Genomic DNA, 26,217 nt, shown 5'->3' with positions numbered 1-26,217 from the left:
CATCCGCACGGCCACATCAACCGACGAGGTGGCCGCACGGCTCCTGGAGGGGGGCCTCGATGAACCCTGGCACACGGACACAGGGCTCCTCCTCCACGGCAAGCACATCTTCTTGCCCGCACGGCACGACCTCCGCCAGCGAGTGCTCTCCGTGGTCCATTCAGCTAGCCACGAGGGCATCCAGAAGACCCTACAACACCTTCGCGCCGACTTCTACATTCCCCATGACAAGAAGCTAGTGTAGGACTACGTCTGTGCTTGCCCGATGTGCCAGAGCAACAAGACACTGACTCAGCGACCAGCAGGGCTGCTACAGCCCCTCGTGTCGGTGTTTACCGCCAAGCCTGCTCAGGGATACCCTTAGCAGTAAGGTTTGTAGGTAGGGATCGACTGCTCTGGAACTCGACGATGCAAGGAACACAAAGATTTAGACAGGTTCGGGCCGCAAGTTGCGTAATACCCTACGTCCTATGTGGTTGTTTGTATTGTCTTAGGCGTTGATGATGTTTTGAGGGGGTCCATGCCTGCCCTTATATATCTGGGGGACAGGGTTATATGGAAAGTCATAGCTGAGTACAGTTGGAGTTCTACTACAACACAATCGAGTAGTTTCCTTTGTACTGCAGCTAGTTCTATGACTATTCGAGTAGTTACAATATAGATAAGGTGTATCCATGAGCTATCCCTTATTCTAGAACATTCTATGTCTATAAGCAGTCCCGCTGCCTTGGATCTGACAAGCCCCCGAGCTCTTCGTAGCCGAGTCCTGCAGGCGTCGAGTACTTGGCTAGGCGTCTTCGAGTACTTAAAGTAGTTAGAACATCCTTCTAGTTGCTTCCAGGTCTTCCTTCAGATACGTCGAGTAGTACTTCAAGTACTTCTGGTTGCTTCGAGGCTGTGAGGTGCTCAAGCCCGAAATCTGGATCGTATATGGTGCGCGAAGTACTCGCGCCCCATATGGAGTAGCCTCCGAGCCTTAGGTTGAATCGCAGAATCAGGCTAAGGGTCACTTCAGTCTTCTTCCTTCATTATTTTTCAAAAAATTTGAAAAATAAATCTCTGATGCACATATCCCACAGCCCCCGAACCTTAAATCAAAATCTCTTATACTGCGGGTAGCCCCCGAGCAAAGATTTGGAATTAAGGATTTAAGACGTGACATCAGATTTTATTCTTCAGAATGTTTGCAGGATTCATCAGATCCGGTATCCGAAAAGACCTCTTTTTTGGGTAATAAATCCTAGAAAAATAATTCGATTGGATATGCCACACTGAATGCACTTGAAATATCTTCAGAAATAAAACCCAGGATGTATATCTTTTTGCTGTGTGCTCACATGGGACTTGTATTGTATGGAGAATCTACATTATTACACTTGTGAGTGCTGCCACTGTAGCATCATGGATTGTCCTCCAGTAAGGTCCCTTGCGGCTATAAAAGGTGGGGGAGAGGCCTTTGCCAGAAGCACCAACATTCAAAAGCTATGGCTTGCATTTGGTGTTCTTGCTCTCGCCCTCCTGAAGTTTGTGTAGTCCTTTCCAGCAAAAGATGCTAGTAGAGAACTTGCAAGTGACAAGAAAAGTCCCTGCTGCCTCATCCAGCATCCCCAATGCTCTCATCGGATCCATTTTGGGCATTATGTCCTTGCATATTCCAATGAGGCAGGTTTTTGGTAGATGGGTTGAGTCTTGTTGTGTCACATCCTTGGGGTTGCCTGTCTCTGGGTGCCCAAGAACTGATATCTTTGGTAAGGAGACTTAATCTTGAAATTTTTCTCCCGGAATACGAGTATCATTATTCCCTTTAATGGGAATAACAAGTTTGTACTTTGTCTTGGCCTCGGGCCGATCTAGCTGCAGCAGGCCTCGACTAGAAGCTCCAAGAGATCCAGGAAGTGTGCGTGCAAGTCCGAGTCATTGTAAAGCTAGTTACGAAAAAGTACTCGAGTTGTAATATCGAGTAGTTGTACTGTGTCGAGTAGATTTCCTTTATTTTGGAATGTAATCCCAGTAGATGAAGTAAAGTCGAGTAGTTGTCAAGGGATGTGAGTGTTTTCTTTTTTTAGAATGTAATCTCAGAAAAAAGAAATATCTCAAAAAATTCCTTTTTTCGCAATTGGCAACTGACTGTTGGCCTTTTGAGTATTTTGCCATGTTGCCACCGTCATTATAAAATGAAATGGTAACTAGGTTTTTACCCCACCGGCCGCCATTCTCCTTTTACTATTTAGATCTGTTCTTGCCCTCAAGCCCCAGATCCAAAAATCCTTTGCTTCCTCTTGCTTCCCGAATCCTCTTAGGGTTTTAATCAGTATATGCGCGTGAAACGCTCCGTTGATTTTCGGATGGCCCCTAAGAAGTCGAGCAAGGGCAAGGGCGCAGCTGCTGAGCCATCCCGTGATGAAGAATGGGTCGCAAGTAAGTGCTCCAAACCTAACTTGGAATCCCTAGTTAAGCAGGGCTTTTTACCAACAAAATCCGTAATCCAATGGCGTGAAGCGCTAGGCGACACTCATTCGTATGAGAATACGGGCGAGATTGTTGGATTTCTTCCCTATTTTGAGCGAGGACTGGGTCTTCCCTGCTCTAATTTCTTTTCTAGACTCCTGTATTATTATGGGATCCAGTTTCATCATCTAAACTCCTTTGTTCATATATTTGTCTTCATACATTTGTGCAAAGATTTTCTAGGAATCGAGCCCCATTTCGACCTTTTCCGCCACCTTTTTCATCTTAAGCCCAGCCAAGCTCGACTAGGCTAGATGTAGTTGGTGGGGGAGGGATTCAGCTGCGACACAAGATGGATAAAGTTTACATCCCTTATAAATTGTCTCAAAAATTAATCGACTGGAAATCAAGATGGTTTTATGTCAAAAATCATGGAAACAGCCTTCCTTCCATCCTGGCTGGACCCCCAATTCACAGAGCTGAGTGGTTGAAGAAACCTCTTGATATGAGCCAAATTCCAGAATTACTGGAAGTAATTGCAAGTTTGAAACAAAAAGGAGTAAGTGGAGAAGCTGTGGCTTTCGACTGGATGAAGCGTAGAATCAAGCCTCTCCAAGCTCGAGTTACTTTTGGCTTCGAGTATCAAGGGAAAAATGATCTATCACGGTGTTCAGAGGAAGAGATCTCTAACGGAGAAGGTCTTCATCGAGTACAATGACTGTTCGAGAAGGTGGAACATGTTCCGCACCTCCCCAACACATTTTCGGTGTTAAATCCTCCCAAGGAGGTAAGTGATAAGTAGTCGATTTGTAATAACGAGTACTTGTTAATATAACTGACAATTTTTAGCCAATCTTTTTGTAGGATGATGTGAATGCATATAGGAGTAGTCCTCCTCTGCCAGGCATATTTCACCCATCCTACCTTGTTCCGAGTGCTCATGCCGAACCTTTGCCTGGTTGTGAAGATTCTTCAAAAATTGAAGGCTTTAGTTCTGATGATGAAACAACTGATGCAGAAGTTGGGGAATCAGCCAACGGTGATGACAGGGCACATAGTCCCAGCCGAATTGAAGATACTCGTGCGGGTCATCCGACGGGTACTCGTTTGACTGTGAGGAAGCGAAGCATCTCCTCGCAGACTACTAGCAATAGGTAAGTAGCTAGTTTATTGCAATCGAGTACTTTCATCTTTGATTTGCTGGTTTTGATTTGTATGTTTGCTTTTTCAAGTCCGGCGGCTAAAATGCCACGGACTTCAGCGTCTGGGGATGATGCTGTGGTGGGACAAACCGTCCCTTCCACCACAGTGGACCCATCAAAGGGGACTAGGACTACTCTACCGGCAAGTAGTTCTAATGTAGATAATGCCGGAGAAGCGGGTAAGCAGACCGTCATCGTGAGGCCTACCCGGAAATTTGGCATCAAGACGCTTGCCGTAAAAAGGGCTCCTACGTAAGTTCCTTGAAAATTATATTTGTAGTATTTGTCTCTGTATCGAGTAGCTAATTTGTTTCTTCAGTGATGCGCTCTTGGAGGCAAGAGGGAAAACTGAAGATGATTCAGCCTCCAAGACAACGGTGGAGAATCTCCCGAGCACTCCAGATATGGATGCTCAACAGGCGGAGGAGATGGCGAATTCCAAGATGCGGAATTCACCACTTCCGAATCCTGAAAGGAGCGAAGAGGAGCTCCCTGAAGGTAATGGAAGCGACAAGCTTCAGGAGGAGGAGGGTGGCGAGAATCTTCCTAAGGGAGGCGATGCGAAGCTGCCTGAGGAGACCCCTACAGGTAAACTTATAAAGCTTTGTACTGAAAAAGTACTTGTTCTTTACTCTTAATTTGATTAAGTAGCACTTTTTTCCCCTAAATTCCGAAAATCCAGGGTATACTGTGGGAAGGATTGAAGATGTGCAAAAAAAAGGCGATTTTTGAAGTGCAGGTGAGTACTTCCCAGATCTCATCAGGAAGTGTCTTGCTGTAGGAGAATTAAAGCTTGCGTTCAAGCTACTGGGGGTAAGTAGTCAAATATTTCAAGTACTCAAGTATAGATCGAGTAGTGCATACTGATCTTTTTTTGTGCTTTTTTGGCAGGAGCTATTGGGGTAGGAGGGTAGCCAGACTCAAGATGATATAGAGCTAAATGCTCTGAAAGAGCAGGTAAAAAATGCTCTCGTCCGAGAAGGCTACCCTTCAAGAGAAGCTTAAGAAGCTCTCCAAACCCAAAAAAGATTAGTCTTTAGCATACATGATGCAATCGACTAGATTATTCTGCCTGGTATTTATAAGCTTTTCTTCTAATCGAGTACACAGCTTGCTCAAAATCGTTAAAGATTGAGGAGAGCTTGGTACTGGATCTAATGATTCTTATGTACCGAAACGCAGATGAAATTGAAAGCTCAAGAGGATCAAGGAGGACTCTGACCGGGAGGCAGTGATAGCTCTGAAGCAACTCAAGGACCTGTCAGAGTCTCGAGACTTGATGCAGCAGGAGTTCGTAGAGCTGAGGCATGTGAGGGTTGCTGCTCAAGAAGTGGCAGAGATTATGGAGACCCCAGAAGGGAATGAAGACGAACCGCTCACTTCGGCAGGGAAGTTTCGAAAAGTACTCGAAAGTTTCGAAAGGTACGTCTACACAACCATCCGACAGTACGTGGGACATGCACTCGGGTTGGTGAAGTCTTACTGGCCACAGACTCGTCTTGATGTGCTTGGGAAGGGCGCAAAGTCTGATTGTACTGATGAACAGTTCAATCTGTATTTGCAAGAAACCTCTCTGGCTGACCAGATAGTGGAGGCTCTGAACAAGCCCGACTCCCCTTGATCTTGTTTGTAATTTGATTTGGTGTGTGGGCCATAAGTACTTTGGAACAAATGTTTAATATTTGTGTAATATCAAGTACTTGCTTTATGTTAGGATTATGCAATCATTTGATGTGTCGAGTAATTGTACTAGAAAGTCATGAGTTTTGGTGACATCGCGCCTGCTCAATCGTGATAGTGGATACAGAGAGTTGTATCCAAGTGTGCCTTAAGAGGTAGAGTATTCTCGAATAGGATCGAGTTATGTGGTTCTAATCAGAACTCTAGTGCTGACCGGTTAGGATTGAATCCCGAAGGATTAACTAAGTGGAAAAAGCACTTTAGGAGAGGGTGTTTTTAAGCCATAGATTAATCCCAATTTCTTTGTAAAAAGAAGTGCCTTAGAGCAATGCTCTTATGGACTTTATTGTCCAACGGGGGAAGCCTCTTATCGAGTACTTGGAGAATTAGGAGCTTAGGAAGTTCTTTTTCAATACATAGGTGAACAGGAGACTCTCGGCAACTAATCAAGGTACCAAGGGAAAACAGAACACTTTTGGTGTCTCGAGCAAGCGAGTAGAACCCGTCAAGTACTCGAGGCATCAAATAGTGTAATTCCCTCAGTGGTCCAAGCAAGTGGGAGGCTCGTGTCAACCTTCTAGAGTATCAAGAACTTATTTCTGCTCCTTGGGGAATTTTCATAGTTGACCAGTTAGGATAGACCTCAATTGGTCACCTAGGTAGAGTACAACTTTTATGAAGATATCCCAGACTACTCAATCCACCGAGTACCATGTCCTATACTAGGATTGGATTGATTTCTAAAATAAAACTGTTAGGATGAACTCCATCGAGTTAACCAAGATGTAAATATTTAAGAAATATCACAAACTTACTCGAGCAAGGCGAGTAAGGTGTCCTACCCAAGGACTGGAGTAATTTTAACGACAGGTCTGTTAGGTTGAACCTCGTCAGGTTACCCAAGATGAAAATGCCAAAAAAATATCCAAGACCTACTCGAGCCAGCGAGTAGGGTGTCTTAACCCAGGACTGGAGTAACTCTTAGGATAAGTCTGTTAGGTATGAACCCCGTCGGGTTATCCAAGACGAAAATGTCGAAAGAGTATCCAAAACCTACTTGAGCCAGCGAGTAGGGTGTCCTTAAACCAAGGACTGGAGTAATCCTTAGACAAGTCTGTTAGGTATGAATCCCGTCGGGTTATCCAAGACGAAAATGTCGAAAGGATATCCAAAACCTACTCGAGCTAGCGAGTAGGGGGTCCTACCCAAGGACTGGAGTAACTCTAACGACAAGTCTGTTAGGATGAACCTCGTCAGGTTACCCAAGGAGAAAATGTCGAAAGAGTATCCAAAAACCTACTCGAGCCAGCGAGTAGGGTGTCCTTAAACCAAGGACTGGAGTAATCCTTAAGACAAGTCTGTTAGGTATGAACCCCGTCGGGTTATCCAAGACGAAAATGTCGAAAGGATATCCAAAACCTACTCGAGCTAGCGAGTAGGGTGTCCTACACAAGGACTGGAGTAACTCTTGGGACAAGTCTGTTAGGATGAGCCCCATCGGGTTACCCAAGACGAAAATGTCAAAAGAGTATCCAAAACTTACTCGAGCGAGGCGAGTAAGGTGTCCTCAACCAAGGACGAGTAATTCTTAGGCCAGGTCTGTTAGGATGAACCCCGTCGGGTTACCCAAAATGAAAATGTTATAAGAACACTTGAAGTAAGCCATAAAACTACTCGATTGCTGCTCTAAAGTTGAGCATAGCCTTCAGAGTGGTGTTTATGATGGGGTATTGGCCAGGTGAGGCGAGAGCCAAGTAGTCGATTTATGGAGGAATCAACTTTTATTGAAGATTTGCAGAAATTACAATGATTGTAAGATGACAGTGTTATGAACGCGATTGGAATTGACATCGTGAGGGAGCGGTGGCGGGCGCACTACAGTACCCGTGGTGCTACAGTCCCACGGGAAATGTTCACAGGAGGAGGGCGAGAGAGCGGCGGCTAGGGTTTTGGGCGCTGGGAACGCCGGTCGCGGGGCTTCGCCCACGGCCAGCAAGAGGGAAGGGATTTCCTTCTAATCTCTTGCTTGATTAGATTGATACATCTCCTCTCTTTATATAGAGAGGTTTACTTGAGCCCTAAGCAAGTGACTAATTAACCCTAATGGGCTAAGGCCCAATAGGCCCTTGACTCATCTAACACTACACCCCACCTGTACATGCAGCTCGTCCTCGAGCTGCAACCTAATGATGACTCCACTAGACGCAAACCAAACACCTAAGAACAAGCCTTTTACATCTCGGCTTATTCTAAATAAACTGCGACTCTTTATTTTTGACTCCTGAAGATACGGCGGACAACCTCCACGTGCCAGACCTACACGTGTGTAGCGACCTGGATCCCATGGAGACCATTGGAACGAGAGGGATGCATTGGTACAGCCACCTGGAATTAGTAGGTACTGTGACCAGCGGAGACGTCCTTGCAGTGGCCAGCAGTGGAAAGCGGTGGCGCTAGGCAATGCATGGACTGGAGGAGCATTAGGCGGCTGAAACTGCACCCATTTGGAAGCTTGGTCACCACTAGGAGGGCCCCATCCACATTCAGCAAGGGGAAGGAGAGTGGCCATCTCAGGAGCTGCACCACCACAGCAATCACGTGAGCAGTGCTGCAGTCCAAACGTTGGGAACCACCATGTGCACAGGGCATTATGGCTCTGTAGCTCTTCTCTCCCACTTCTGGTTCGCTGCCCCCGCCCCCGAGGAGAAGGAACATCAGGCCAGCTCCGTCATGGAGGGGGGTCGCGCTGCCACCCAGGAGATGTGGGAGGTGGAGGCTGAGGTCTTCCCCACCAGCCCCGACCTGTGTGGCGTCCTCCGGCTTGGACGCGGTGGATTCAGCCGCGAAAGCGGCTACGGGCCCGATCTGTACCGACGGCTCGCTCCCCCCTTCGAGAAGTGGCTGGATCGGGCCGCCGCAAGGCGACGGCGACGGTGGGGCCGGCAACTCGTACGAGGTCGCCGCGATGGGGGAAGGCGGCAGGCAATCAACTGGCGCAAGGACCACCGTCGGCGGCCACCCGGGTGTGGATGATGGCGGGCACACGGGCGACGGCAGCGGTGACCAGACGTGCAGCGACGGCGGCGACCAGACGAATGCCGAGGGCGGCCACGCGACCGATGCCAGGGGCGCAGTCGGCGGCCACATCGGCGTGGGTGGCGACCATGGAAGTGGAGGAGGAGGCAAGGGTGGCGGCTGGAACAACCCCGTCCAGGCGGCCTGCAGCGAATCGATGGTGCGGCCGATTCGGTCGACCACGGCGGCCATTGACTCCAAGGTGAGGGGCGTTCCCGACGTAGTGGACGCAGAGGAGATGGTGGACGCGTTGACCGTCGATGATGGAGAAGGAGCTGTCGGCACAGGTGCTGGCAACGGAAGGGTGGATGTGGGAAGGGGGCCTGACATCTCTGATACCAGATGTTATGAACGCGATTGGAATTGAGATTGTGAGGGAGCGGCGGCGGGCGGGCTATAGTACCCGCTGTGCTACAGTACCGCGGGAACTGTTCACAGGAGGAGGGCTGCGATGGCGAGAGTGCGGCGGCTAGGGTTTTGGGCGCTGGGAACACCGGCCGCGGGGCTTCGCCCACGGCCGGCAAGAGGGAAGGGATTTCCTTCTAATCTCTTGCTTGATTAAATTGATACATCTCCTCTCCTTAGATAGAGAGGTTTACTTGACCCCTAAGCAAGTGACTAATTAACCCTAATGGGCTAAGGCCCAATAGGCCCTTGACTCCTCTAATAGATAGACACTAACTCCTAAGACCTACCTCTTGCTCGTAGACGCGAGCAATGGTTTAAATAACTGAATAAAATTATTTGGGGGATAAACTAGTTGATACAGCAGTCGACTAGATTATTGGTAGAGTCTCCTTTAGGAGTGGTGCCCCGAGGGCCTTGCGGAGGGAGTTGCACTCAAAGATTGTGTGAGAGCTCTTTGGGTGCATGAAGCACTTGCGTAGGAGCATCTTGTTGATCTTGTCTCCGTCGAGAGATGTTTCTCCGTGATGATGGGTACACGGTTTACCCTGAGGATGGGTACTTGCCGGCTTGCGCTTCTTGAAAGATGCGGAAGCCTTTGCTGGGATACGGTACTTGGAAGAAGGGCTGTAAGCCTCTATTTCTTCGCGTTCCTTTCTCCTTGAGATGATGACATTGCGCGCGTCGCGACCAACGTTGATCACATTGCAGAGGTCACAATTGGAGTAGTCGTAGTTGTCGCCTTGCTGTTCCTGCTGGCGGTTAGCGAGGCGCTGGTGCCTGAGCGCCCTCTTCTAGTTAAGCAGGCGACGACGCTCGTAAAGATCTTCTGCTGGGTGCTGCTCTTCCAATTGCACAGTGACTGTTACTGCTGGAGGAGGTGCAGGTGGGTCTTGCTTGGTAGTAGCTTGGGCTTCTGTGATTGTGGGAGGAGTGGTTTCCATGTTGTCGGAAAGATACTCGTCGAAATCATCAGAATTGTAGTCGTCGAGGTTGAGACGCTCCGTGGAATCGTCCTCAGGTTCATGGACTTCGGAGATGCGAACCATGAGGATTTTACGGCAAAGATCTTGAACTTCTTGGTCTTGTTTGCTTGAGGACGGGTCTAGTGGAGTGCTCTGCTAGAAGGATAAATCTGTTGGCTGAGAGCCGGAGGTGTTAGGATCTTGTGTCTTCTTCAAGCACACTGTCCGTCCTTGTGGCGTTGCATATATGACCAAGTTAGGGAGGGAGTCCTGATCGGACTTGGAATTATTGGTCGAGTTGGACTCAACTTGTTTGCTGTACTGGATTAGGTCATCCAGCTCGTCCTCCGAGTTGGAGGAGTACTCGGAGTCGGAATCAGTTAGGCCACTGATTTTAGAATATGTGTGCTTTGGGTGAGCAAGATGCGGGATGCCCATCTCTACGCGGAGGGCATTCTCGTTCATCCAATGTAGCCATGATTGCGTGGGAGTCAATCCTTCGGGCTCCTTAATCCAGGGCTTGTCGAAAATCGAGCTGTTGGATTGTTCTGGAACTTTGGATTTACCCTTTTTGAGTTTGGCCAATTCCCATAAGGCATCGGCATGCTGGGGTGGATTGGCCATGGCATCCATGAACAAGTCGATGTTATCTGACCAGTCTTTGAGATCGTCGAATGGTTAAAAGCTATCGAGACTGTTCATGAATTGATCAAAGTCCTGATCGAATAAGGATTCAGTTGATTCAGGAATCCGAATGTGAGCATGTTTCAGTGAAGGGGTCTGAGGTTTCCTGGAGAAAGACAGTCCCATCCGAACAAGCCGGGGGTTTGTCTTTCCAGATCCCCCGCAGATTCCTCCTCCCGATTTCTGCTTCTTGTCTTACAGAGTGCCTTCAGCTATCTTAATGCAGTCGATGAGTTTGGAATCTACTCGATCGATCCCTAAATGTATGTCACCCGACCGTTCCTGTGGTGGGTTCAATGTTTCTGGGTTCTGCTGTGATGTAGATGGACCAAGGGCAGATTCTGCCAGATTGATGCATCCCTTTATTGATCGTGAAACTCGATCTACCCCATCGAGTAGTTTTGAGTAGTTGATCTTTGGGCGTTTAATCGACTTGAGGTAAATCACATATTTTCCAAGGGTTTACGAAAAGTGAGGTTTTCCAGAGTCAGAATTTGTGTCAAACTCGACTAACCCAAGAGTTCGAGTTGGAGTTGACACGCTTTCTATGTTATCCAAACCGAGCTCGAGTAGAGCTCCTTTTTCGTCGAGATCCGTGGTTTCGCGGATGTCGGCGAGTTGAGAGGTGGTTTTCGGTTTAGGCGAGTTGGGCGTGACAAGGTGGCTGGAGAAGCCTCCCGATCCGTCAGCTGTGCAAGCCCAAGAGCCGAAAACGAGAGTTGTGCCCTTAGGCACGCTGTTGGCATCGCTTGATCCGGCCATCGAATTCGCCGATGAACTCGCCGAATCCCCTACCTGGCGCGCCAGCTGTCGGTGTTTACCGCCAAGCCTGCTCAGGGATACCCTTAGTAGTAAGGTTTGTAGGTAGGGATCGATTGCTCTGGAACTCGATGGTGCAAGGAACACAAAGATTTAGATAGGTTCGGACCGCGAGGTGCGTAATACCCTACGTCCTGTGTGGTTGTTTGTATTGCCTTAGGTGTTGATGATGTTTCGAGGGGATCCCTGCCCGCCCATATATATCTGGGGGGACAGGGTTATATGGAAAGTTATAGCTGAGTACAGTTGAAGTTCTACTACAACACAATCGGGTAGTTTCTTTTGTACTACAGCTAGCTCTACGCCTATTCGGGTAGTTACAATATAGATAAGGTACATCCATGAGCTATCTCTTATTCTAGAACATTCTATGCTTATAAGCAGTCCCGCTGCCCCGGGTCTGACACCTCAAGGTCCCCTCGCAGGTGTTGGTGGACATCTCCGTGGACTTTGTCGAGGGCCTATCTAAGGTCCAGGGGAAGTCTGTCATCCTCACAGTGGTTGATCGCTTCTCCAAGTACGCCCACTTCACCGCCCCCAGCCACCCGTACACTGCGTCATCGGTCGCCCGCGCCTTCTTTGCCGGCATCATTCGGCTCCATGGCTTCCCGACGTCCATCGTCAGCGATCGCGACCCGGTCTTCACCAGCCACATGTGGCGCGACCTGTTCAAGATGGCCGGCGTACTACTTTGCTTCAGCACAGCCTTCCACCCCCAGACGGACGGGCAGTCTGAGGTCGTCAACAAGGTGCTGGCCATGTACTTGAGGTGTGCTACGGGCAATCGACCACACACCTGGGTCGACTGGCTGGCTTGGGCGGAGTACTGCTACAACACGTCCTTCCATACAGCTCTCCATGCGACTCCTTTCGAGGTGGTCTACGGTCGGCCCCCGCCGGCACTGCTTCCATATACCTCCGGCGTGGCCCAGATGGAGACGGTCGATACGCTGCTTCATGATCGAGACGCCTTCCTCCCTGACGTCCGCGAGCATCTTCTCCAGGCCCGCCAGCACGCCAAGCACTACTACGATGAGCACCACCGCGAGCTGGAGTTTGTGGTGGGTGATTGGGTCTGGCTCCGCCTCCCCCACAGGCCGACCCACTCGCTGGAGCACCGGCCCAAGGGCGGGCTAGGTCTTCGTTATACAGGACCATTTCAGGAGGCTGAGCACATTGGGCAGGTGGCCTATCGCTTACGGCTTCCTGTGGGCTCGTGCCTCCACGACGTCTTCCATGTGGGTCTGTTGAAGCCCTTCCATGGTGACCGTCCGACGACCATTCCGCCCTTGCCGCCTGTCCATGATGGCAGGGTGGTCCTGACTCCTATGCCGATGCGACGGGCACTCTTCCAGCAGGGCGCCTGGGAGATCCTCATGGAGTGGCAGGGTCTCTCTCCGGATGATGCCACTTGGGAGCCGCGGGAGTCCTTCGCTGAGCGCTACCCCGACTTCCTGCTCGAGGACGAGCTGTTTCCTGAGGACCGGAGAGATGTTAGGGCCCAGGAGCCGGGCCCAGCTCAGGAGCAGCCACCGGCCCCGGCATGGATCACGTATCAGCGCAGGGGCGGTGTTCAAGTGGCTAAGGGCCACAATATTTGCTTTCCTTTTATGTCATTTAATTTCCCAAGTCTGAGACAATTGTAAGTTAAACTAGTTGAATACCCCGCGCGTTGCTGCGGGATATGTAGAGAGAAAAGTTGAAGTTGAGTTTGATGAAAAGAGGTAGTTATAAATCTACATCCAATTTTAGCATTAGAGATATACATGTATATAAGATATAAGATTAAATACTGAAGTCGATGTAAAGATAAGTTCAAGTTGCTGAAACTGATAAAAAGAGGAACCATAATAGGTATGGTAAGGTCGCTTTAATTTTATTCTAGGAGGCAATGGAAATGTCTGCATTATTTTGTGAAGTGATTGGACTTTGTATCAACTATCTTGGATAAGTGAAGTCTCTGCAATTTTTTTAAAAAAATTAAGTTTGAGGGGAAAAAAACAAAGTAGCAGAATAACACTAAGGATAATATTTCATCAAAGGAATCACTGCAGTGTACATGAAGTAGTACTAACCTGATTGCATATGTTTTTTAGTATTTGGGAATGCATAAGACTCAGGTAGGAAATTTTTTGATTAAAATAAAGGAATGTAGCAGCATAATACTAAGCACAATATTTATTCAGAGGAATGACCACAGTGAAAAGGAACTATTACCAACCGGAGGCTTGCCTATCCACGATCAGGAAGAGGTAGTGGGCCTGTCCCAAAATGAGATCTAGAATGGAACAGTAAACTAAATTAGAATGCAGTTAGAAATAATTAGAGGAATCATTAGTACAATAGATGGAGGAAAAATTGGTAGGACGTGGACCGGCGGCCGGGGTGTCGCACCATAAGTATGTAGGAACTCTAATAAAGAACATGAATAACAAAATAAGCAATCAGCTTGTCAAGGTGCCAACTGCTAACATGGTCGCAAGAATGGTTTACTTAAATTTAGGAAAAAATTACATCAGTAATAACCTAAACCAAATAGGAAAATGTTGTATATGCTAGATAAACATTTCAGCAAACATTTAAGAGGCATCAAAGCAAATAGAGAAAAACATTAGCAATTAGTTTGCTCTGGTTGTTTCATTGTAAGAGATTCAAGTAATTTTGGCCCAGTGTGTAAAAAATATGAATCAAGATTCAATGTATCGAGTAAGGCAGGATTCGAAGAGACTGAACAAAAAGAATAGGGGAAGGAGACATGTCCCTGCTAGAGGCTGACGAAACCGAGGGGGTCTGGAGGCGGATAGGAAGATGAAGCCAGCACAGCAGCCAACATTGGAATACTCGTGGGAGCAGCAAGCTGGGCGTCGCGGCAGCGGCATAGAGGAAGAAGAGAATATCAACGGAACAAAGGAAGAAGAGAAGAATTGCAAAAGTACTTGTACCAATTGTTTGGGGGCTGGGTGCTGGGGTTGGAAAAGGGGTCCGGGTTTGGAGGGAGGCCGCGGCTGGCAGTCGGCCCGGCGGAGGCGAGATGGCATGGTTGCCATCCAGCAGGCGCTGGAGGTCGAGGCCGCGGCCGGCAGTCAGCCTGGCGGAGGCGAGACGGCGTGGGTGCCGTCCGGCAGGCGCTGGATGCTGGTGGGGGCGAGGGTGCCATCCGCTAGGCGCTGGATGCCGATGCCGTGGCCGGCAGTGGGCCCAGCGGAGGCGAGATGGTGAGGCAGCCGTCCGCCAGGCGCTGGATGTCGGTGGGGGTAGGGTAGGAGGTGGGGCAAGCAACTGAAGGGTCGGCGAGGAGGTAGCGAGAGCAAGTGGTGGAAGTGGTCGGCCCTGCGCTCGATGACGATGCCGGCGGCAGGGGCATTGGTGGCAAGTGGGCGGTGGAAGTGGTCGGCTGTGACGGCGCCGTCGGCCTGCGATGCCCGGTCACGGTGCCAGCGGCCGAGTGGGCGGTGAGAAAAAAATCAAGGGAATTGAAACAGAGGAAGAATCATCATCTCTTAGGCGGCGTTTAGTTGGTGGGAAAGTTAGAGTTGGGCTACTGTAGCACATTTCATTGTTATTTGGTAATTAATATCTAATTATGGATAACTAGGCTTAAAATATTCGTCTCGTTCTAATTAGTTAAATTGTGTAATTAGTTATTTTTTTCAACTACATTTAATACTCCATGCATGTGTCCAAAAATTCGATGTGACAGGTACTGTAGGAACTTTTTAGGGAACTAAACGCCGCCTTACCTCAACACACAGTAGACGCAGGGGAACTGGAAGGATCCAGATGCGCTGGGGAAGAGAATTAGAGTAGCAAAATGCGTTGGGGAAATAGATGAATCATGATTTCCCATGAACAAATTATTGGGCTCCTGGTAGTTTCTTGCGGCAGTGGGATAAGAAGATGAATGGCCTCGTGTGAATGTGTGAGACGGTGGATGTTGGATCATCGAACGTACAGGAGAGATGATGAAATCTGATGGTTTAGATTTAAGTGATGATGTGGTTTCATGTGATTGTAGGAAAATCATAATTAATGATGTTTAGTGAGTTGTGTCTATATAGGAATATATAGATACCCGTACTCTGGTTTGGAAAAGGATTAGGCCGAGGATTAATCTCAGTTGGCCTCACGGGCCACCCCAAACCCTTGTGCCTCCTCTCTCTGCCCTCACATCGCCGCCGCTGCCGCCTCTTCCCTGCGTATCGCCCAGCCACCACGGCGCCTCCTCGCCGGCGCCAGTTCAAGCCTCCCCTTCCCCCCTCGCACGCCTACAACCTACGCAGTCACGGTAGGATCTCTGGTCCTATCATAGGAAATTGTTGAATTTAATTAAGTCTACAACTTGATACTCTTAACTTTGAATAGCAAAATTCACTGCCTTAGGTATTAATAAGTTTAGCATCTTTGAAATTTCTTGCTTTGTCAAATCTTGTAAATTGTTCATGACATTCCTTTGAAGTTTCTAACTTTCTCATGCTTTCACATGAAACAAAGATATGCCACAAAGAGTACATCAACAGCAAGGCAACATGTATCTTATTATTGGGTGTTCGAGCTGGATTGTCCCTTGTTTTCTCTTATTGGTTAGCCAACCATTTTTTGTGTTGCTTCCTCAAGATCAGTAATTGATGCTCTTAAGAGTGTCTTTGAATCTAGAGATACCGGCTTTTCTTGCATTTCTCCTTATTCTATTTCCAAAAATCATATTTGTGGTGGAACTGCTGTTTGGTGATTAAGCTCTAGACGTTGTACAAACTATGATTTGTATTTCTATTTAAGGAAAAAGTTTGTATTTTTGCTATGACATGGTACAATATTTCATACAATATGACTGATTCTTGAAGAAATTTATTTTTCACTCGTAGCAATGCACGAGCATTAATCTCATATAGTACAAAACTGTAATGCTATAGATACATGGCCATATTGTAATTTTTTGTCAACTCGATGATGAGAACCGTTCTTATAATTTTTCTCCGCTCTGTTTTGCACTTGGATTCTAGGGTATCCTTTTGCAGAGTTCCAGTAAATGTTTTTCATTCTGTTCTCATACTTCAACAAACATACTTCAACAAACATGAGTAAATCACGGAATTAATCTGCTTTATTTAATATGCTTAATTATAATCCATGCATCTCCCTTCGTGTGAGCGTCTGTTGTGCGCTTAGCATTTTCACCCCACCACCCGCCGTCCGGCCGTCGCGAGTCGCAACCCATTTCTTCCTCCTGCCCCTCGCAACTGCACGTCCCTCCCTCCTCCCCTGTCCTTTCTCTCCCACTCCAAAACCCTACCAATCGCCACCGCCGCCAGCCATGGCGCCGCCTCTCACCTGCGGTAAGCGACCCTCAAATCCTAGCTAGCTCCGCTCACGTGGGCTAACCCTAGCCGTAACCCCGACCCCTCTCCTCCACCTGCAGGTCCCGGCGCACCGAAACGGCGGCTCCTCCAGGCGGCGGCCGACGGCGACCTCCAGCGCTTCAAGAGTACGTGCTCGCGCCGTTGCTGGTGCTCGATCACGCGCTGATTTTTTATTTTGGGGGTGTGGGGGTTCCGAATTTTGTTGATCTGTGTCGCCCGCCGGCAGGGATAGCTAGCGTGCTGGACGCTGGGAAGGGCCGCCTCGGGCAGACGGTGGCGGCCGTGGAGGACCGTGGTGCCGGGGCGCTGCACATCGCTGCCTTCCCCGGGAGGACGGCGCTGTGCGCGTACCTGGTCGAGGAGCTCCATCAAGACGTCAACAACGCTGATGAGTCAGGTGGTTTTCCTTTCCCCTCCTTGTAGATATATATGGTCACCTCTCTAGACCAGAAAATTATTTTTTTTGGCATTGTTGGCTTGCGATTGGTGCACTTTGCTGAGGACCTGAGGTGGCATTACCAAGGCACAGCAATTTCAGTGGTAGTTGGTTTCATTAATCGGCATGTGTATATTGTGAATATGTGATGTGATGGATTCGTCGTCTGCTTGTTTGGAGCATGAAGTGGAACTGTTCATCTACTTTCAATCCATTAGCTTGAAGCTGGATATCTGATTGGGTTGAATTTCACCTGGTTTACAAGATGCGGATGCATGATAATGTGAAATGTTGCTTGTATCATTGTGGTTTCCCTATTCCATGTTCTGGTTTGGCAGGCTCTACAACTATGCAGAAATATGTTCTGTAGGATGTTATGAACTTTAGATGAACTCAGATCATGTACCTCTTCTAGTTTCTTAGTTTGCTACTGGGAAGGGAACTTGGGCTAATTCATGCCAAAACGACACACATTTTTAGTCTCTGGATATAACTTGTTATCCTCAAGGCTTAAACTTGGCAATGGACCTGGATATATAACAATTACCTTGTTTGGGTTAATTTTAGAAGTCCATTTGTTCCAGAGGCAGGCAACATATATGTTGGAACAGTTGCATAAATAGAAAGTTTATTGATGCTAGCTTCAGTACAATTTACCCCCGAAAATTCTGCCATTGTTTTTCTTTCCATGCATCAACTTGATGTCTACAAAAAACGACTTTAACTTTTTCTCCTTATGTGCACCTGTACAAGTACCTGGCCTTAGTTTCAGCAGAAACTTCTGGATTTCATTGCGTCAGGCATTTTTATTGTCTACTAATATCTGCTTGTTTTTATTCTCATTAATTAGAGCATCTAACTTTATGGCAATTCACACAGACATGAACATATTGAAGTTGAATAATATGTCGCTTATTTGATTATGTGCACATAGGTACTGTTAGACTAATTTTCTCAGTTCTTGTTAATGTTTTGTCATGGCCTTTGGTGCTATCTGTCTGTTTTCTATGTAAAGTGTCAGTGCCATGTGCCAAGATATGTTTGTGTATGGTACCTGCGACCTAAAAGTCACATCCTTTATGAACTCTGAATATCCTATTGTATATAATAATTTTCTATGTATATTTTTGGCAACAGATGCATGTATAGGTAACTTTTGTTTCTGGTAAGAACTTCATTTTGGAATATTCCTAATTTCTATTGTTTCTTTTATGAGTTTCTTATCTTATGCAGTAGACTTCTACTCTTGATGTTTCCTTGTAGGAGAGACACCTCTGGTCTATGCAGTTCGTGGTGACACTGTGGACACCGTACAATATCTTCTGGATCATGGTGCTAATCCCGATAAGCCTGATGCAAATGGGTCCACCCCTCTCCATTTAGCAGCTGCAGGAGGTCTCTCCCTATGTATACTTATCTCTTTCCTTCGTGTGCGTGACACTATGTCTTAAAGCTCTTTATTTATTTGTTTAGAGTGATGTAATGAAATTTGAACCAGATTATGGCATATAGGTTGTGGGCAATAATAAAAAGGGTAATGAGCTGTGTCTTTATTGGCTATGGTTGTGTGAAAGTGAAACTATAATAATGTCACGTGAGAAGGGATTTCTCTGATGAATGAGCTATTTAATAGCTACCTCTAAGTCTGAAAAACTGTTATTATCAAGATATATGCATTATGCATTTGTAGTCTTCATCTAACAAAATGTGATTTGTACAAAATCCAACTATTTACTTGTCCAGGTGTTGAAGCATAATTATTTAACAAGTTAGTTCCTAGGGTAACTGAATAAACTTCAGATCTGATGTTGAACATGAAAAACGTACCATATTAAGAGGAAACTTTTAACCTTGGGAGTATATTACGCACTAGGTCTATCCATATTGTAAGGCATAGTTTTATTTAAGTCTTCACAAGTACATTTTTTACCATTAACTTCCATTACAATTAATGAATAGTCTATTGCTGTAAAATCAACACCATCTTTAAAATTGAATATGAATTTATCTTGCAACTTTTGTGAACTAAACAAGCAAATATTTAACTGTTGTTGGTCAATATTATGAAGTTTTGCATTTATGAATCAATATATGTCTTGCATTGGTGGATGGAGGGAGCATAATCTTATGTTTAGATATAGGAAAGAGAGACAACAGCAAATAACGTATTGATATTCTGTATTTTGGCTATTTGCAGATAGCCTATGGAATGCTTTGTATTTTTATACTTGTTTAATTATTATCTAATAACCTGCTGTATTCTATATTTCTGATTTAGGAAATTGTGAAATAGTAAAAGCCTTACTCTCAAAAGGAGCTGATATTCATTCATTTTTTGGTATTGGATCGACACCACTGCATATGGCTGCTGCTTGTAAGCAGTATAATGCTATGAAGGTTTTGTTGGACAACCATGCAGATGTATGTGACTAGCTTGTCTATCCCTTATAATAATAAGGTCCACATTATTGATTACAAGTTTTTTTTTGTCTGGTGGAACGGACTACCTTCTTTTGTCCACTTTTTTCATTAAGGTTGGTTAACACGGTATTCTTCTTTTTCAAAATCTGATTGCAAAAACATAAAAAACACCCTGTTTCGGAGACCAAATACTTCTGCTATCTATGGCACTGATTTTTCCAGTCTTTCTTGTCAGTGTAACAAGGTTACAAACAGTGTATACACACCTCTTATGGCCGCTCTCACTTCTGGCTCACTGGAATGTGTGAAGCTTCTGGTTAAGGTATGCATTCATCTCACAGACATTGTTTTTCTTTGAACTCTTGATAAGATCACTAACTATCCCCTCATTGATTTTTTTTATTTGAAATTTGAGCTCTTTGCACATGAATGAATTAAAAATACAAAATAACCACATACCCTTGTTAAACTTGTGCATCTTCCTACCTTAGTGAATTCAATTGTCTCCTCAACCATTTATTTTCAATATTGGTGACCAGAGAGTGAATATAATTCGCCTTTTGGGGCACATATCCGATATTCTCCCCACCCCTCACCGATTAATATTGTTTTGTTTCATCTACCACTATGCTTTAGGCCTGTTTGGTAGTGTGCACACCAGATCTGGCCAACACACTTGCTGCCAGCTTGGAGCCTCCAGGGTGGCTCCTATGCGAGGTTGTGTCGCCTGCTCTCAGTTGTGTCAAATTGGCCAAACAGAGGAATAGACTGTAGGAGATGATGAGTTGTTTGACATGTGTCGAGTTTTTGAAGTGGTGGAACAAAGCAAACTTGAAAACTACATAGTGTTGGTGTGTATAGATTTGGCTCATCTAGAGGCCCATGTAATTGCTACTATATTACCCACTCTATCTAGGGTTTGGAGGAATAGATGGAAATCAACCGCAAACATGGTATCTAGCCTCTTCCCTCTCCTCCCACCCACCCTCTAGCCGCCGCCGGCGCCATGGCCCGCCGGCCGCCGCCGCCCCTCTCCTCCTTCCCTCCCCTCTCCTCTGCTACAGGCGATGCAGGCGCGACCTCCTCTGCTCCACTCTCCTCTGCTCTGGGCTTCTGACCGCCGGCGCAGTGGCCCGCCGCCCCCTGGGCTCCTGCCGCCGCCGCCACGGCCCTCGCCGCCCTGCATGAGCAAGTCGCCGATCCGGCTGCCCTAGTCGCAGGGGGCGCGGACGCGGCGCGCGTCGCCGCCGCAGCTGGCCTGGGCGTGGGCGGCGCGGGCGCGGGGGGCACCGATGCCGCTGCCGCCGCCATGGCCGTGGGTGTGGGCACGGGGGGCGCCGACGCCGCCGCCATGGCCGTGGGCGCGGAGGGCGCGGGCTTTGCCCTCCTCCTCCCTTGCGCGGACTGGGTATTCACCCCATTGACGCGCCGTTCGCCGCCGCTGCCTTCCGCGGGACGCCACCCCCAGTCACCGGAGCTACTCCGGCCAACGCAGCTCTTGCTGCAGCCCTCCTCGCCGCCAAGTCGAAGGCTTCGGCAGCTCGGGAGCGGGTCCGCGTGGCTGCCCTCGCTTGGGTACAACAACTTATGGTGGTCCTCTAACAACTTCTGGAACTTCAACATCTCCGTTTCACTCTCACAGTCTGCCTGCACATTGTGCAATGCCTGCCCCAGATCGTCGCTGGGATCATTTTCTGCTACATCTACTTCGGGCTCTTCCATGGGAATATCGTCATCGAATGCACCGATTCCAGCTTTCCCGGGAAAGTGGTCGTCAAAATCTTCTTCTTCATTGTCTTCCATGGTAACCCCCTGTTCTTCGTGCTTCGTCCAACAAACATACTTCTTCATGAAACCATTTGCGAAAATGTGGCTGTGTAGGATTCTTGAAGATGAGTAATCCTTGTTATTGTTGCAATGAACACACGGGCAGCACATAAAACCATTCTGCTTGTTTGCCTCAGCCACAGACAAAAAATAATGCAGGCCATCAATGAATTCTTTCGAACGTCGGTCAGCATTGTACATCCATTGCTGGTCCATCTGCATTTTAAATAAATCGATTTGAATTCTTTACACGTATCGAATAAATAAAATATATCAAACCTAAATTAAACTAAATGTAACATAACATGAATAATTAAAAGATATGCAATATCCATCATACATCTTGATTAATTAAAAGGAGTACTTAATCCATTACAGAACTTAACAAAGGAGTACTATACATGAAATTTAAAAATTCGGTCAACAACACATAGGTTTTCAACCGTCCTTGCGTTGGAACGCAGAATGCTCTAGCGGATTTCTTGCTGGCGCAGAAGAAGATGGCGGAGCTGAAACCTCCGAGTTTGGTGGTGACGAACTGTAACGCCGCAATAAATCCTCAAGATCAAACGGAGGTTCCTTGCCCCTTGCCATGCATTCTCTATATTCTTTTTCCAAATAACGGAGTGCTGCCCTATGAAAAGCATTCTCTATATTCTTTTTCCAAATTATTTACTATTACAATTACAATGATCAGATTAATAACTCTTGTAAATAACAATGAAATCATATAAAAAAGACGAAATGTATCATTAATCCTCAAGAATTCTCTAATTAATTGAAAGAATTCTCTATAACTTCTAATTACTTTGACACCCTTCAGTTCCAGGAGTACACTCTTTTCAATATCCAGAAACCCTCTAGAAGAAAAATAAACCTTTATTTCTGAAAATGTATATGTCAGTAACCTCAACCCTGCGGTGATGACACAGCCTTTCGGGGGGACACGGTGCGGTACAAGGATGTCACCAATCGGCCAGTCGCAGCACCAACATTTACAATTAATAGGCACAACACTTGGCACAGGCAGCATGCTTGTTGATATGCTCTCAGTACAACAACGGCCATGCTAACTGCGTCAAATGCTGTCTTCTTATCAATCGGAAGTGCTGGTAATGTGACCAACCGATTTGCGACGTCCTTATAGCGCATCGTGTATCCCTGAAAGGTAGTGCCATCACCGTTGGATGGAGATTAACGACGTATACTTGTTTCGAAATAAAGATTTTTTTAGCTTCTAGATGGTTTCAATGTGAGCCTGATTAAATACATCACTAGAGTGTCAAAATAATCCATTCATAATACAAAAAATTCTATAATATACTCATTTCATTAATTCATTCATGAATAAAAAAATCAACTATCCACAATATGGTCATATATACAAGTACATCACATGAAGTGTCTACACTCATTCAAAAAATTTCTACTATCCACATACTCATCTAAATCTAAAAGAAAATCACACCTACATATGCAATCTAGCTAGCTCATTTCCACACATTTTCTCTATTTCTAAAGCATGAAATGAGCTATACAAGCCAAGGAAGAAGAGAAAAACAAGCCCCAAACCTTTAGCGCCGATGGATGGACGAGGAATCAAAGATCTTCACAAATGTGGTGAAGAAATGAGCAAGAACTCCTCTATCCCGAGCCAAGAACAGCAAGAAAACAAGTGAGCTGAATGGCTCGGGCGGGGGGAGAGGGAAGGGGATAAGGGGCCCAAGGCCTTTTGTCCCGGTTGGAGACTCCAACGGGACAAAATGGGGGCCTTTTGTCCAGGTTGGTGGTTCCAACCGGGACAAAAGGCTACGCGGGCCTTTTGTCCCGGTTGGAACCACCAACCGGGACAAAAGGCCCATGTCCCCCCTGCTGGCCCGGCTAGCCGTTGGACCCGGGACAAAAGCCACCTATTGTCCCGGGCCCAAAAGCTGCCGGGACAAATGGCCTGGAACAAAGGCCTGTTCTGTAGTAGTGTTCCTAGTTAGCCAAAGCCACCAGATAGACATGGCCGAAATGACATGCATTATTGCAAACTTTTTGTGACTGAACCATCTACCAGCAACTTCCTTATAATTTTTTTTTCCAACACCTCATATCCTACAAATTCAGAAACATACTCCCACAGAGCTCTAGCTACAATAGACTCGTACCAAAGGTTGCCAGCAGATTCATTCTCTTAGCAATTTGAAGATTTCTCTACTTCTCTTTTCTTCAAATTATCCAGTCATTATTATGTGAGATACTAACCATAAAAAATAAATTCACTTAATTTTCCAAATAGTAGTATTATAAACATGAGCTAAACACCTCAAAAATTTACTACAGCATATTATTACTGGGTCCATCGCTTGCATATGACGGCTAGACTAAAGCATCCATACAGTGTTTATATTAATTTCGATGTCTAGTAAGGTTTATAGTAATATTAAAATGTATGCGCTTTCCTTTATGTAGTTCCATTCTGTTTAATTGTTTCTGGGTAGTTAACTTTTGTGTAGGAAATTAATAATGCTACTCCCGCACGGGCTGCTAATGAAGGAGACCACTGTTGTGACTAAGTGCCAATGCTACTAAGTTTTCTGCATTAGTAACAGGGTTGCATTGTGGAATACTTTTGACAATCTCATCATTGTTAAGAAACTTTGCTAGAATATCGCACTATAGATTTATTACAAAATTTCGATTATAACTACATCATCTTAAAGTATACTCTCTCGTCATAAATAAATGAAGTTTTTGACATTGACATGGTCTCCAGGACATAACGTTGACCAGTAATTTTTGCTATAATATGATTATAACATACATAAAAAGTATAATATTATTTTCTGATTAAAAAAGACTACCTGTGTCATTTTCAAATATCAAAACTTAGCACATAAAAATAATTTATAGTTGAAGTTTGAAATGATTGACTTCAGACAACACAAAAATGTCATTTGTTTGTGATTGGATGGAGTACCTGTAAAAAGCTATTATGATATACTCCCTCCATTATCATATGATGGGCACATTTCAAAAGAAAAAGTTTTCACATATGATTGGCATATATACTGAACAATGCCTCATGGGAGATGCAGCCTTGGTAAGCAGCACCGTCTATCATTTACTCCGTACCACGCGTGGGAACTCGATCGTTCAGCTCTACATGGACTCGTTTGCATCTGTTAGGCCATCGACCTGCACTGGTAGACCATCTTTCTTCTCAGCTCTCCCATTTCCCCGAGGAAAATCTAATGACAGGAGTAAATGGGATGATAAGCTCACTTGTTTGCCTTGGTCATTGAACCAAGAGAAAATGTGCCCATCATATGAGAGCAAGGCTAATGATTTAGCCCGCTGTTGGCTGCAAGAATATTTGCAGCTCATCTCTCAGCCGACTTGTATAGTGGTTTAGCTCTCCACCATTAATATATGGCCCACTTGTCTATCTCACAAAATTTCTTGATTCTTGTGTCGAAGCTGGCTGTAAGCTTACAGACCACTTCTCCTCTCTCTTCTCTTCTCTCTCCTCCATCTCAGCATTTAGCCTGCTTATAGCCTACCATAATACTTGCTCTGAGAATGAAGGGAGTAGCATGGACATTTATCCTAATTTGGATCTAGTAATTAAGATCTAACTTACCACTCCAACTCTAGTAAATGAGCTGCCCTACCTGTTAGAGTGGTTAACTATACTCTTTCTACTTTAATGAAATGTCATGCAGGTTTGAGAAAAGAGAAGTGCAGTGTTAAATATATGTAGGTGGTGGCAATAAGCAATTGTGGTAATTCTCATTATTTTTATGTAGGCAGCAAGGCACTCCCCAGATGATGCAACCCTGCTCTCAAATAGGAGCCTTTGCTGGCTTAAGTTGGGTGAAGGAGACAGGGCTTTGATGGACGCTCAGCTTTGCAGGATGAAGCGCCCTGGTTGGGCAAAAGCCTGTTACCTGCAAGGAGCTGCTCAAATGTTACTGAAGGTATAAAATATATCTACTTTTCCTTATAGCAATTCATCTGCTCTGCCAAATCCTTTTTTTTTATGCATGCTGTAACACTTGTATCTTCAGGACTATGAAAAGGCATGTGATGCATGCATTTCTCGATGGTCTCAAACTGGATCCAGCAAATGTTGAGATTGACAATGCATTGTGGTAAAGTCATCCCTTTCTTTCTCGGAAGACTAATTTTGCAAATATAAGCTTTCTCTGGTGTCCGTAATTCTTTCCGTTGCTAGAATAGATTTCATCCAATTGTGTAGTGACTTATTTGAAAGATTAAGAATCAGCTTACTTAACTATGCTTTTATCTGTTATTTTGTATTCTTGGAATCCCCTGGAGAATCATCTTCGATTAAAACACTTTCAGTAATTGGCGTATTTTGTTTCGCAGGGAGGCTGTTGATTGCATGAAGGCATCTCAAGCCGCCAAACAGTTATCTGCAGTGTCATTGGCTCGGTGAAACCGTGAAAGCTTTGCCCAGGAGTACCAGAACTTTTGTCAGCCCAGTTAAAAACGTTGTCAGTTTATTTTTGGCGACCCCAAATTAGGGTGACTTCAAGATTTAGATGATTCTTTGTGGGCATGGAGGTCAGCATTGCAGGGTTTTTTCTTTTGTCCCTTATTGTTGCATTGCCTGTAAGTTGGCCAAGTAATATCCGCGTGATGATGACGAGTCTAGAGTCTAGACACCAAATGAACTGGCTGTGGCTGGTGCGGCTGGCGTCGGAGCACGAGACTGGAACCTCACTCGACCACCCAAGGTATATAGTCTCGTCGCGCGTGCTCGGATGCCCAGCCGATAGATAGTGTTGTTGCGCGCTCCTTCCTGAACGTGCATCTCCAACTCCAATCCCAAATCAAATTCCAATCGGCCGGGAGGACAAGAGAGCCCAGGGAGAGCACAGCCTGCC

At 46.1% G+C, this 26,217-nt stretch overlaps 1 pseudogene; it reads left to right on the top strand.

Moving 5' to 3' along the window:
* The first annotated feature begins 16,589 nt into the window (after positions 1 to 16,589).
* LOC120653500 lies at positions 16,590 to 25,924 on the top strand (annotated as a pseudogene).
* Positions 25,925 to 26,217: the final 293 nt, after the last annotated feature.

The sequence above is a fragment of the Panicum virgatum genome, chromosome 1N (genome assembly GCF_016808335.1).
Source record: "Panicum virgatum strain AP13 chromosome 1N, P.virgatum_v5, whole genome shotgun sequence".
In the NCBI taxonomy this organism is placed as follows: domain Eukaryota; kingdom Viridiplantae; phylum Streptophyta; class Magnoliopsida; order Poales; family Poaceae; genus Panicum; species Panicum virgatum.
The sequence above is the reverse complement of the archived record's forward strand: the minus strand, read 5'-3'. Positions and strand labels throughout refer to the sequence as shown.